This window comes from Ascaphus truei, chromosome 12, assembly GCF_040206685.1.
Source record: "Ascaphus truei isolate aAscTru1 chromosome 12, aAscTru1.hap1, whole genome shotgun sequence".
Lineage (NCBI taxonomy): Eukaryota > Metazoa > Chordata > Amphibia > Anura > Ascaphidae > Ascaphus > Ascaphus truei.
The window spans coordinates 34265768-34279038 of NC_134494.1; positions in this window are offsets into that span (position 1 = coordinate 34265768).

Genomic DNA, 13271 nt, shown 5'->3' on the forward strand with positions numbered 1-13271 from the left:
GATTTGAGGTGCATGGGGGGTGATTGGAGGTGCATGGGGGTGATTGGAGGTACAAGGGGGGTGATTGGAGGTACAAGGGGGGTGATTGGAGGTACAAGGGGGGTGATTTGAGGTGCAAGGGGGGTGATTTGAGGTGCAAGGGGTGTGATTTGAGGTGCAGGGGGGTCATTGGGGGTGCAAGGGGGTGATTTGAGTTGCATGGGTGGTGATTTGAGGTGTATGGGGGGTGATTTGAGGTGCAAAGGGGGAGAGTGATTTGAGGTGCAAGGGGGATGATTTGATGTGCAAGGGGAGGAGAGTGATGTGAGGTGCAAAGGGGGAGAGTGATGTGAGGTGCAAAGGGGGAGAGTGATGTGAGGTGCAAGGGGGAGAGTGATGTGAGGTGCAAGGGGGGAGAGTGATGTGAGGTGCAAGGGGGGAGAGCGATGTGAGGTGCAATGGGGGAGAGGGATGTGAGGTGCAGGGGGGTGTGATGTGTGTGCTGTGCAAGGGGGGATATTGTGTGTTTGATGTGGAGGGGGAGTATTATGTGTGTGGGTGAGTGGGAGAGATGGGGGTATGAGAGATAGATGGGGAGTATCGCAAAGGTTGATAGTGAGGGGTTCTGGGGGAGATATGAGGATGATGATGAGGGGTGCTGGGGGAGATATGATGATGATGATGATGATGATGATGATGATGATGATGATGATGATGATGATGATGATGATGATGATGATGATGATGATGATGATGATGATGATGATGATGATGATGATGATGATGATGATGATGAGGTGTTGGAGGAGAGATGATGATGTTGATGATGATGATTTTACCCGTGCGGCCCAATTTTTTTTTCCTTGGAGCAGTTTGGCCCTTCTCACTTTACGAGTTGTGCAGGCCTGGGGTAGAGGGTAATGGTGCGGTTCTTACATTTCCTAAATGCAAATGTCAACAAACAAATAAAAAAAAACTATACAGGAAAAAGCAAACAAGGCACCCCCCTCCCCCTCTCCCCAGAGCAGAAGAGCTACAGTACTGTAAACATCCCATAAAAATCCATAGCAGGAGGGAGGTAACATCAGGGGCAAATATATAGGTCAATAGAACCCAAGTCTCAAAAAATGTTCATTTTAGGATTGTACTCAAACTGGGTCGTAAAAAATATAGTAGTATAAATAATGTTTAAAAAAACATTAATAGAAATGTTAAAATAGAAATGTAAGAAAATATTAGATGTACAAATCACTATTGTAAGTGTATTAATATTGGAATAAATTCTATAACACATTTTCTATATTTTCAATGATCTTATTAAAAACTTTCTATCACACTGTATTCATCTTAAAATAGAACGAATGAAAATAAATCCAATAGAACAGATATACAGATATAACACAGAGGCACACATTTAAAATGAATTGAAATCAATATCAATACAGTATTAAGTTCATATTAACTAAGGGTCCCCAACTTGAAAATCCAATAAGTTTAGTTTTGGGGCAGATCTTTTATCCTACAGTATAGTATTCCCTCCCCTGCAATATTTGGGAACAGAATCAATTCCTCTATATTTGAGACCCTTAGAGTTAGAATGATGTGTTTTCTTAAAATGCAAAGATCCGTTATGTGCTTCTGAACCTATCTTAATGTTTTTAATATACTCTAATATTCTTGTTCTCAGCGGTCTTACTGTGCAGCCTACATACTGTATTACATGCTGCAAAGACATTATAATAAGTAAAGTACATAAGTACTTCTGCAATTTATATAAAAGGGTATTTTAAAATTGTTGTCAGTTTTTTGGAGAGGAAATGGACCATTTTCTTTCATGTTAAATACCCTATTATATACTGTAAATTGCCAAGGTACTGCTCTCTCTCGCAATAGCTGTTCACAAAGCAAATATAGACCATCCATGTGTCTCTTTGGTCCTGCTCAGGTACCTGTGCACAATCAGTAGCAGGTTTGGCCACAGGTGTTCACAGCGAAGGCCAAACTGAAACCACCAATGCAATGCTATATAACAAAAAAGTGCACCAGGGACCAGTTGAAATTTGTATATATTGTGACATAGTTCCAGAATATTAGGCAGCTGTCTGTCCAATTTTAAGGCAGAAAGTGGGAAAAAGTGTAAAAATTATTCTAAAAATCCTCCCGTGGATTGCAGAAACTGCGGATTGGATTGTCAGTTATAAAAAAAATATCCGGAAAAGTCGAATTGGCCTTTTTGTGACTGATTCGTGAAAATCCGTGGACCAAAGAAACCGGCCGATTCGAGTCGGATTAAAATCCGCCCCAAAAATGTGCCCATCTCTAACTGCCGAGTGTTGTTACCTTCTCTGGTCCAGCTGGCGGCAGGAGGTTTGCCGGCTGTGTATGAAGCTTCCTGTATGTTGTTGGCTCTGTCTCCTCTGGAACTGGGCAGAGGATGCAGGCTGGCAGGACACCGTATAGCTTGAAGCTGCAGCTAACCCCTGCAAACCCTACAGGAGGAGGTAGGGATACTGAAAGAATAAGATACACTTTCTGGGTTTCCATTCACTCATATTTTGCTTGGATTGAAATAATCAATTCCAGTGGGCAGATTGGACTTCCGAACCCACAAACCTGCTCATACTTACTGAAAATAATAAATTAGAAGCTTTTCTTTTTTTTAAACAAACTTCTTAACAAACTCAACACAGAATTAACTTTCTGGCAGTTATGCCTCAAACATACAATTTTGCCTCTGGCTAATTTGGACAGCTACACAATATATACTTGCAGTGTCGTGATTATTTCAAGCGTTAGTTGATTAAGGTTATTTCTACTTTAATATCTTATTATAATCGACTACAGTATATGCAGTTTGAATAATATTAATTACGAAGAAATTAATTCTAATCACATATGAATATCTCGTCAGTATAAACTCGATGAAAAAAAATTAATCTGCATAAAGACGAACAGATTTTCTACACTAAAGGTTATTCTGCTATTCATAAGAGCGAAATTATTGAGTCTAACATTTTCCAACGATGTTCTGGTGTCGAAAAGAGACAGAGTCAAAAAGTAATGTAACCCCTAATAATTATATACATCATTCTGTATTCATTTGAGATTACAAGAGGGCAAGGGTTATCTGTGGGTGACATTAGCACTATGGGTACAAGATTTACAGCAGGATGTATTCTGTTACTCCGAGTCATTCACATAAAATACACATGTATAAAGCTGGATCATGAAATAAAGGATCTTTTTCAGTGGTTATATAAAATAGGACTTTAAGGAGTAGACATCTTTTGATACCTAGCATTATAAAAAGTTTATAGTTTCTTCTTTCAATAATGTGAACCCAAAATGCTGCCTATAGGAATATTTACTGTATGCCCAATATTACTCTGCGGAATACCAGGGGCAGATTTAGGGCTGGCTAAAGACAGAGTAGTAACACAAACTTATTGCGCCAATGCAAACTATGTATTGCGCCACAGGCGGAAGTACGTCTTGATGAGTAAAAACACTGTTAAATTATAAAAATGACACTGAGTTTGTAGCAGGGGAACCTGATTCCATTCCCGTGTCAGCTCCTTGTGACCGTGGACAAGCCATTTTATCTCCCTGGGCCTCAGGCACCAAAAACATAGAGTGTAAGTTCCTCTGGGCAGGGTCTGTGTCTGTAAGAAAATCCTACGTACAATACTGATAACCATGCATTATATTATCATTGTGAAGCGCTTTGAGTCCCTATTAGATAGTAGAATTACTACCCCTAGGACTCAGGCTGTCCCTTCATCTTAGTGGAGTGTGTAGGGCCGGCCACACAGCTAGGGATCTCCCGTTAGTGAGGGTTAGCAGCAGAGCAGGACCAGAGCCAAGAGAGGAGTTCCTCAGCCGGGAGGTGTCACTGCGCAGTAGAAGGCATGAGGCGTGAGGTGCTGGTATCGGAGACCCTGCGGCGTGGGACCCTGGCACTGATCATCCTCCATCTGGAAGAAATCCCAGGGTGAGGCATTTTTCAGGAAGGTATGCGTGCACCCCCGCAAGGGGGAGGGTAGCGCTACCGTCAGACATTCATTTGGGGATGGGTTGTTTGCCGGACACAGGGTTATAGGTGCCCAAGCACCCTCAGTATTATTGGGGCTAGCTACCCCAGGATTGTTCTTATTGTTATTCAAGTATTAGTATTATTATTGGCTTGTGTGGTAATACTTGGGCCTAGTGCGGGACCACAGTAAAGGAGTTATTTTAACACTGTTGTGATTGTGTTATTTGGGGTATTACACAGAGTGAACTAAGAAGTTCAGAAGTACCCCTCTATATGCACTGTAAACCAAACGTATATATGTTTCTCAGGCCACAAGGAAAAAAAACCCTATACCAGAAACTAAAAGCGAAAGATATTTGGGGTATACTATAAATGTATACGTGTTCCTATGAGGAATCATCCTGCTATGTGGGATCCTCACAGTTGGAGGCGCTGCACTAGAGAGAGAGAGAGAGAGAGAGAGACAACACTCAGTCACCCCAGGCTCCCTTGAGCGGAGGTTCAGGCCTTCTGTAAGTATAACAAGTAGCACCAGTGGCAGTGATAACCGCTGGTTCCCTGTCACTGTGTGCTCACCACAAACAAGGCGGGACAACGGGGCTGAAGTGGGAATGGATAGAAAAGCCACCCACAGCCACGAGGGCGCGTCTGAAGTGTAAGTTGGTCGAGGTAGTCGGGTCAGAGTTGGAGAGGTACAGATAGTCGGTATACTTGTCAGGGTCTGGGTTGGAGAGGTACGGATCATTGCAGGTACTATTAGCTGAGGTCTGGGTTGGAGAAGTGAGAATGGTCATTATACGAGTGCCGGGGGTCAGGACTGGAGAGGTGTGGATTGTCGTAGATAGCCGGGGTCAGGAGTACGGAAGAGCAGAGTCCAAAAGCAAAGCCGGGTCGATACACAGAGCGAGGAACAGCAAGACAAGGCAACACTGTGGAGGCAGAGAAGCTGAGCATATATGTGGAAGAGGCACCAATGAGAGGAGAGGCGGAGCGGAGGCGCATCCTCAGCACAAGCGGAGATTGGGTAGTGGTGCAGGAGACAGGTGCTGGCTAAACTGGTTGAAGAGGTAGTTGACGCAGAGCTTGTGTACGGTGTGCACATGTCACGTGCACTCGCCGCACGACGACGCTGTGCGAGCGCAACCTGGAGGCGGGACCCTCCACCTCCGTCCTAGGCAGAGAGCTAGATGCGCACCTGCACGCAGCTCTGCTGAGGGCAGACGTGTATCCCGAAGATGTGACGCAGGGAGTGGGGGCCGTGGTGTTAGATGAAGGTAAGGCAGGAGTGCACCCGGGACGGCGTGACTCCCGGATCCTTACATTCCCTTATGGATAGGGAAGGGGTGTTATATGCAGCAGAAAAAAAACTCTACAATTCCATTAATGTCCAGATCATTTGTGTTGCTTCACTTCTCATCACCAATCTGGCTGCTAAATACCCTGGCTGCACCTATGATGCTTTCATATTTCACCTCTTCAATTTCTTACCTACTGATGGCTGGACAACCACAATTGGTAAACAATGCTATTTTAGAAAGGATAATCCAACTAACAAAACTGAGGCACATTGGAAGTTGTACTAGCTGAAAGCTTAGCAACATAATAATGCACTGAAAGTAGAAAATAAGTGTAAATATCTTAGAAATATGGGGTTTTATAAACTAACTGTATAAGCCTAATATATATATTATATATATATTACTCCGTGCGTTTACACAGATACGTCTGCAGCTGTCTTCAGATACCTCCTTGCTAGCCCTCAGGTCTCGCGGGATTGCGAGCGTGACGTCACAGCATATGAATCCGTTGACGGGGAAGCAGGGGATAATGTTCGGCAGATAGTATTATAATAATACTGGATAATAAATGCTGCCAGTCCAGAGAATAGGGAGAGCCTATAGAAATGTTCTTAAAGCCTTCACCCTATGCGTTTCGTCTTAATGAAAAGTCTGCCCCTGATGAAGGGGAAGGTGCCTAGTTTTCATGGCAATGAGATGCCATGTGCGTGACGCCGCGATTTCAAAGGAGGGCGGCAGCAAGAAGGTGGCCATTACATGTAGGTGCCTTGGGGCGGCAGAACTTGGCATTCTCTAAAACGGGGTCTGCTTTCTGATATATCTGCTTAGATAACGCTACTTTTGCAAGGACAACTAAACTCTAAATCGTTGCTATTTTATTGCAACATAAACATTTTTGTTTCAGTCAAGCAGGAGAAGGACACACTAGGTGCTCATTCGGATTTGATGATGTTTTTCTTAGCACTGACAGTGTACGCAGCACTGCACATAGAATTTTTCTGGCATGATGTGTGCCTTTTTTTTGTAATTTCAACCATAGAATATTATTATAATTAAATTACTGAAATCATTCCAATTTCACAACTCTTACAGTATTACAGTATATCAAACTTCAATACAGAGAGATAAGTAGGTACCATTCCAGATATTAGCCTTTAAAATGTAGTGATACTTTAAATAGGATATTCAGCCAAAGTCTGATACAAGCACAAATTTAAAAAATAGTATTTCGAAAACATTTACATTGGGATTTATCAGATTCTGGTTATATAAGAAATAGATGCAGCGGCTGTTATCTGATCATTTCTCGGAGCTGTTTTCGTAAAGTCTGCTGTATTCCACGTGGCATTCACTCATTAATCTTCCATGAAGGTTGACAATCACACCCCTGTTTACCGTTATTGATTGCCTTGATTACCTGGATTCTGATTTGTTTGGGTGCAGTTCTGCGCGTGTCGGCCAGATGGTAAAAGTGAGTCCCTTTGCATAGACTATCCAGTGGATAGTGGGTAATCAATGTGCAGTTGTTTAAAAACGAGATAAAAAGAGTGTCCACTACAGTGATCCATTGAAAATTGACCTTGGTCACTGAAGACGTTATCAAATGCAGGTGTTCATAATTAAAATCTCAAAACAAAATGTTGTGGACATTATTCTACATTGCTATTTCTGCTCAATTGCTGAATGGACATACACTGAAAATCATGTCAAGTCCTTATACTAGGCTGGACTGTAGTTATGCATATTTAATATTTTCTGCAATTAATGCTGGAACAGATAAGACAGCGACTTTAGCAGAGGATATATGGCTACATCATTGACAAATATGATTTCTTCAAATTTTCACCAAATCAACATGAGTGGAAGAATTCTATACGGCAAACTTTAACTATTAATGATTGCTTTTTATTGCGTAGCCCCTTTTGCATAGTACCAGAGGTTATTGGTTAATGCTCCCGAATTTTGCCGGTATATTTGATTAAGGCGACTTCAAAAGGAGACAGGTCGGGTTTAATCCATTTAAGACTTGCACTTCCCCAGGCTGCAATGTGCCACCACCGGTTTACCAATACTATTGCAATAACGGGCCGACCGTCACTGAAAACCTGGTGAGCCGCAATCCTTGCTACCTGCCCCCCCCTGATTACAAGCTTCAGCAGGCACCTACAACTTTAAACAACTTTAATGCAAACTACATGAGTGACCCCAGCTTGTACGCACAATACACCTCTGACATTGGCTCATCTCCACCCGGTTGGCAGTTTATAATGAAGGTAAATATAATGTACTATACAGTATTAACTTTAATTCCCTTTACCATATACAGTAGTGTATGCCTGCCATGCAGTAGCCCGTCAATGCTTGTACACATGCGCACTAGAACGTGACTTGACACATACGCACTACCGGAATTTATAGCATAATTTTTTTTTCTCCAGAAAGCAAACTTTGAAATCGAGCATCACAAGAACATAAGGATTAAGTTTGATGGAACTTTAATATCGCTTTTTTTAAACCGTGTCCTTTTTTACTTTTATACAGTCAGTATTCCCAACTTCATGCTTTTAAAACTGCCACGCTATTATTTTGGACAACACACTGTGCACTGTACAATATGTGATTGATTCAATTACATGTCATAACCTGTAATAAAATCTCACACGAGATGTTTCTGGCTTATTCCACTTCCTGGTTAATGGGGTATACTGTATAATGCCTTCACAAATAATGGTACACTGAACTTATCAAAATAATTATTTGATACTATGATTTTCTATTGAAGGTTTCCACACGCATGCGCATTGTGAACTAGTGTAGAAAGCCTTCAATCCCCAATTGGAATTAGAAATCCAACGGGAAAAAAAACTATTCAAAGTAATATTTCTTCTTTTCTTGAGAAGGAGAGAATAATTGTGACCTATAAACAAAACCTTATGTGATTCATTGTTTTCATATTTAATCAATTTTTACATTGTTAAAATCACAACATTTTTATTTTCTCAATGATGTTGCATTTTGCTGTATAATTAGACTTTGCATGTGTAATTTATAAGGGTAAGAAATCCTTCACTTTCATCCCAGCATTAGACGAAGACAGACCAATTGAGTTCCACCGCCCCCCCTCTCAAAACCAAGCAAAAAGCATTCGACTCATTATTAACACATCCCCTGGGCCATAGGACATTCACACACAAAAACACAATGTTTCAGGCTTTGTCTCTTGGCTGAGAAATTAATTCTACTGGTTTCACACGCATGTGCATGGCTGATAAGTCTGGCATTGTAATTTGTCTAGAATGACTTTACTGCCAATGCGAATTTCAGGTCCGAAAAAAAAAATGCATATCTTTTTTTTCTCAAAGGTCTGAATAATTGTGGGACTTTAAGAAAGTATTAGGTGATGCATTTTTTTTTTCATATTTAATCAATTTTTACATTTATAAAATCACTACCTTCCTTTTAATTTGATAAACAATGGAGGAAAGAACCCCAGTAGAGCACTCATACACTGTGTTGAGATGATGGTGTAAATTTAAAACTAAACTTTATTAGAAACATAGTAAAACAATGGGGATTAAAATAGGATTAAACTATGTATCACTACGCTTAATTACCTAAGGGATATGAGAGTCCCCTGGTAGGTAGTCGTTATTGAAGTGTTGCTTGAGTACACTAGCCCCCAGCCACCTTAATTAGGGAAGCCTGGGGAAAATCTGGATTGAGGGATTATAAGTACTATTCTTACTGTTGCGGCCGAGTTTATTCTTACCTTTGCCCGGTCTCGGCCGCAACAGAAACCAGGCGCGCCCCGAGGTGTCCCGGGCGCGTGCCGAAGCCTCGGAGGATCAGTCCTCTGATCAGGGCTTCCCCCTCCCTTCTCCGGGTCCGCCGGGTCCCCCGGAGCCCCTCCCCGCAATCCCCCACATCGCGGGACACCAGGGCTCCTTCGGGGAGCCCTGGGCATGCGCGCCATGCGCGCACGCTCCCGATGAAGCGTGACCGTGCATCGATGACGCGCGGCACGCCGAGGGAAATAAACGAGCAAGCCAGGACACCTCCCGGCTTGTGGCACTAGCCAGGTGAGAATAAAGTGTGCCGCCTCTGTATATAGAATGCCAATTATATACTTGTAGTGAATTTGTGCAATAGTATTGAAATGACACTGCTAATGGTGGGTTGATTGCACAGCCTGTAGTTAGCAATAGAGTGTCATTTAAATCTTGATAAGATAATGCACCTATGTTGCCTTAGGGTTAAATGAACAGTGTAAATTACTGCCCCAAGGATACACAGCAGCTATAGCTCTAGGTCATATTGTTAAGACCTCTAGCTCTAGCTGATATTGCACAGTGTAATTATAATAAAGTGTGCTGCACTTCTAAAACCTGTTGCTAACTGCAGTAGGTGATAGATTAAATAGAGCACCGTATAGACTAATGGTGGCAGTTGCTATATAATCTGCCCCAGACCTGAAGGGTGTGCTATTTAACCATATAAGATTGTGAACTAAGATTTAAATTACACTCTATTGCTAACTGCAGGCTGTGCAATCAACCCACCATTAGCAGTGTCATTTCAATACTATTGCACCAATGCACTACAAGTATATAATTGGCATTCCATATAAGAATAGTATTTATAATCCCTCAATCCAGCTTTCCCCCAGGCTTCCCTAATTAAGGTGGCTGGGGGGCTAGTGTACTCAAGCAACACTTCAATAACGACTACCTACCTGGGGACTATCATATCCCTTAAGTAATTAAGCGTAGTGATACATAGTTTAATCCTATTTTAATCCCCATTGTTTTACTATGTTTCTAATAAAGTTTAGTTTTAAATTTACACCATCATCTCAACACAGTGTATGAGTGCTCTACTGGGGTTCTTTCCTCCATTGTTTATCATTCTTATATTGCCCCATCAGCACCTACACCCATCATTATTAATTCACTATTGCAAGCAGTAGCGGGGGTATTCTCTATAGTTTACTACCTTTTTATTTCTCTGATGTGGCATACTGTATTGCAATATTCTCAGACTTGGCATGTGCAATTTATCCCGGTTTTGTAAGATAATTACATAACATTTTCAGTTAGGGCCCTCCTCTCATTCAATTAAAATACTGGGTTTCCCAGAGTTTCAAAGGAAAGGATCCAAAAATAGCTGCAATTTGTAATGCAAATGCACTGCACTACCCTCTAGCAGTGCAGGGGCTAAGGCACTACCACGTTTGGCAAGAGAACTGCAATGAGGATCCCACCGTGTGTTTCAGTGAGCAGAAAAACAACACACACTCGCAAGCATCAAAAACTATAATAATAGCATGTTCTTGTATAGTGCTGCTAGCTTTACAGGTCCATTTTGCAGGCACAGGGAGATAAATTGACTTGCCCAAGGTCACAAGGAGCTGATACCAGGGATTGAACCAGGTTCCCCTGCTGCAAACTCAGTGCCAGTCAGTGTCTTTACTCACTGAGCCACTCCTTCTCCCATTATGAAAGGGAATACTTTGTAAGTTTAGTTCACTTTTTTTTTATCACAAATGTTTTATTGATCTTTTCTCGTTTAGGGTACAGTTCACTTTTAATCTAGTCTGAAATACCATTTTGCATTTCGGTCACATCCCCGTCTGTACCTACAGTACCCACGCAGAGCACACTGATAACTGCTTACTGTTCTGATGGAATACATAGGCATGCAGTACAAATTAGGAAAAACATAGCGGAAATTGCATTTAGAAAATAGGAGTAATAAAGCTGGTCCTTATGGTGCTTTGTAGATTCACAATCAAAGGCACGATTCACAGAAAACTCGAGGACAAATTGTACTTTCCGGAACAACATTATAATTATTCTGCCTCTTTGATTCTCAGTAGGTGCAATCATTTTTAATAAGGATTTTATTTTGATGTGCAGGCTTCATGTTGTTAGACCTACTGCATTGCACACAGTTGGTAAATTATAACAGCATTGTAAGAGACTGGAGTAGTGTATTTACTGAATGAAATCAATACTTTATTGTAAAAATGCACATTACCGGCTTATTCAATTTGGCTAAAAAAGAAGTTATAATTATATTTAGAAACAACATTGTAAACAAGGTATCATTATTTTAATTCCAAAATATCAGTAGGTGCTGAAAATCAATATGCTGACTAGAAAAAACATGACCTGGGGTCTTACTTCCCTGTATGTTTGCTCTGTACAGCTATGAATCGACTGTGAGTGTTGCTTGAATATACGAGCTGCACCACCTGTGATGTAGTTTTGATGAAGTACCAGCTGCCATTCCAGTTTGAACATGCTGGGACTTATTGATCAAGGAACAAGATAGTCACACAGTGACATTATTTGTGCCAATTTATCATTGTGCTTATTTAATGATCAGTCCCTTCAACGCTGATTTGGGAGAAAACCACAGGAAAACAAATCACTTAAAATACCCATACAGCCCAGAGCATTTAGGCCAGGGGTGGGCCACTCCAGTCCTCAACAGCCATCAACAGGTCAGGTTTTCAGGATATCCCTGCTTCAACACAGGTGGCTCAATCAGTGGCTCAGTGCATCATTTTGCAGGTGGAGAACTGAAATGCTGGGTTATATTGGTTTTATTTTGGCCAACAGAATACATTTAAGACATGCAAGATATATATTTTTTATTGCTCACAGCTAGAATGTTGCTTCACCCAAGGAAGAGAATATACTGTAACTCTTGAAGCTTGTCTTAATCTAAAACAAATGCATCTACTATTAAACAACACCTTTATTTGGCGCTTAATCTCTCCTTATGATTCATAGAATATGCATTAAAAAAACCTATTACATCCCGAGAGAGACCATGGAAGCCATTCTGCACTGCTGAAGCACTTCATGAATAAAAGCAAAATGTGGTCTTGTCGTCAAGTTTTCATACAGGGATTGCATGAAGCAGCAGCTACTGTACAGTGCTAAAGAGACCAGGTACAATTCAGCCTTCTGTGTACACAACTGTTTCACTGCCAGAAAGGCCAGCAAAGTACTGTTTTGGCCTGGCAGGGAAAGGGTTAATCTTGCAAACCGCAGGCGGAATTAGCCTGGTAAAAATAGGTAATGTTTATTCAACATACAAATGTGATACTTTGACTCTGATGCAGAAGAAGGGAATAGTAAATAAAATCACAAGATACAGTAGATGGTTTCTGTACGGCTAGTCTCAATATTCTCTACTGTAACTGTTCCAGCAATGAAAAACTGATAGATCCCCTGTTTATCATTTGAACGGCTTCCCAATCAAGTCACATACAGTACATAATCAGCACATCACCTGTTCTATCTCCAGGGCCTAAAAGTGCAAGTAATAGAGGTTAAGTTTATGTATACAATTCATGCATTCATCTATTAATCCGCTTGGGGGCTGATCATTCACAAAACCATTAACATATCATATCATCCACTTAATATAAAACAGTTCATACATTTATGTACAGTAATGGTGTTGTTTGATAACTTTTACTCAAAGTTATCTTTACTATTTCCCAAGAAGAAAAACTATAAGGTTTCATTGGAAGCTCTTTGAACACACACAGGGTATTAGGATGCAAATTGACGTTCAATGGGTCAGCACTACAGAAGCATACTAATGGCTGAAGAGAATTACAAACCCGTAGCTAAGTATAAATCAACAGCCAGATTTTCTTCAGGGACAGCTGAGAAGAATCTTAACTTGTCTTCTCGAACAGAAAGAATTATTTGGGAATTATTAAGTACTTAATGGGAAATCCCCATTGTAGGGAAACTATGTGGAGTCGGGCTGAATGTTAGGACTGTTAATCCTCCCCTCTCTGAAAGGGATTTATCCACAATATTTGGTCTTCTTTTACAAGCTATTGAAATGTCAAGAAATTGATATGTACTTGTAACCCGTTCAATGCTTGTCAGACCTGCAGTACTCAAAGGTGTACCTCTTCTAAACATCTTCAATAC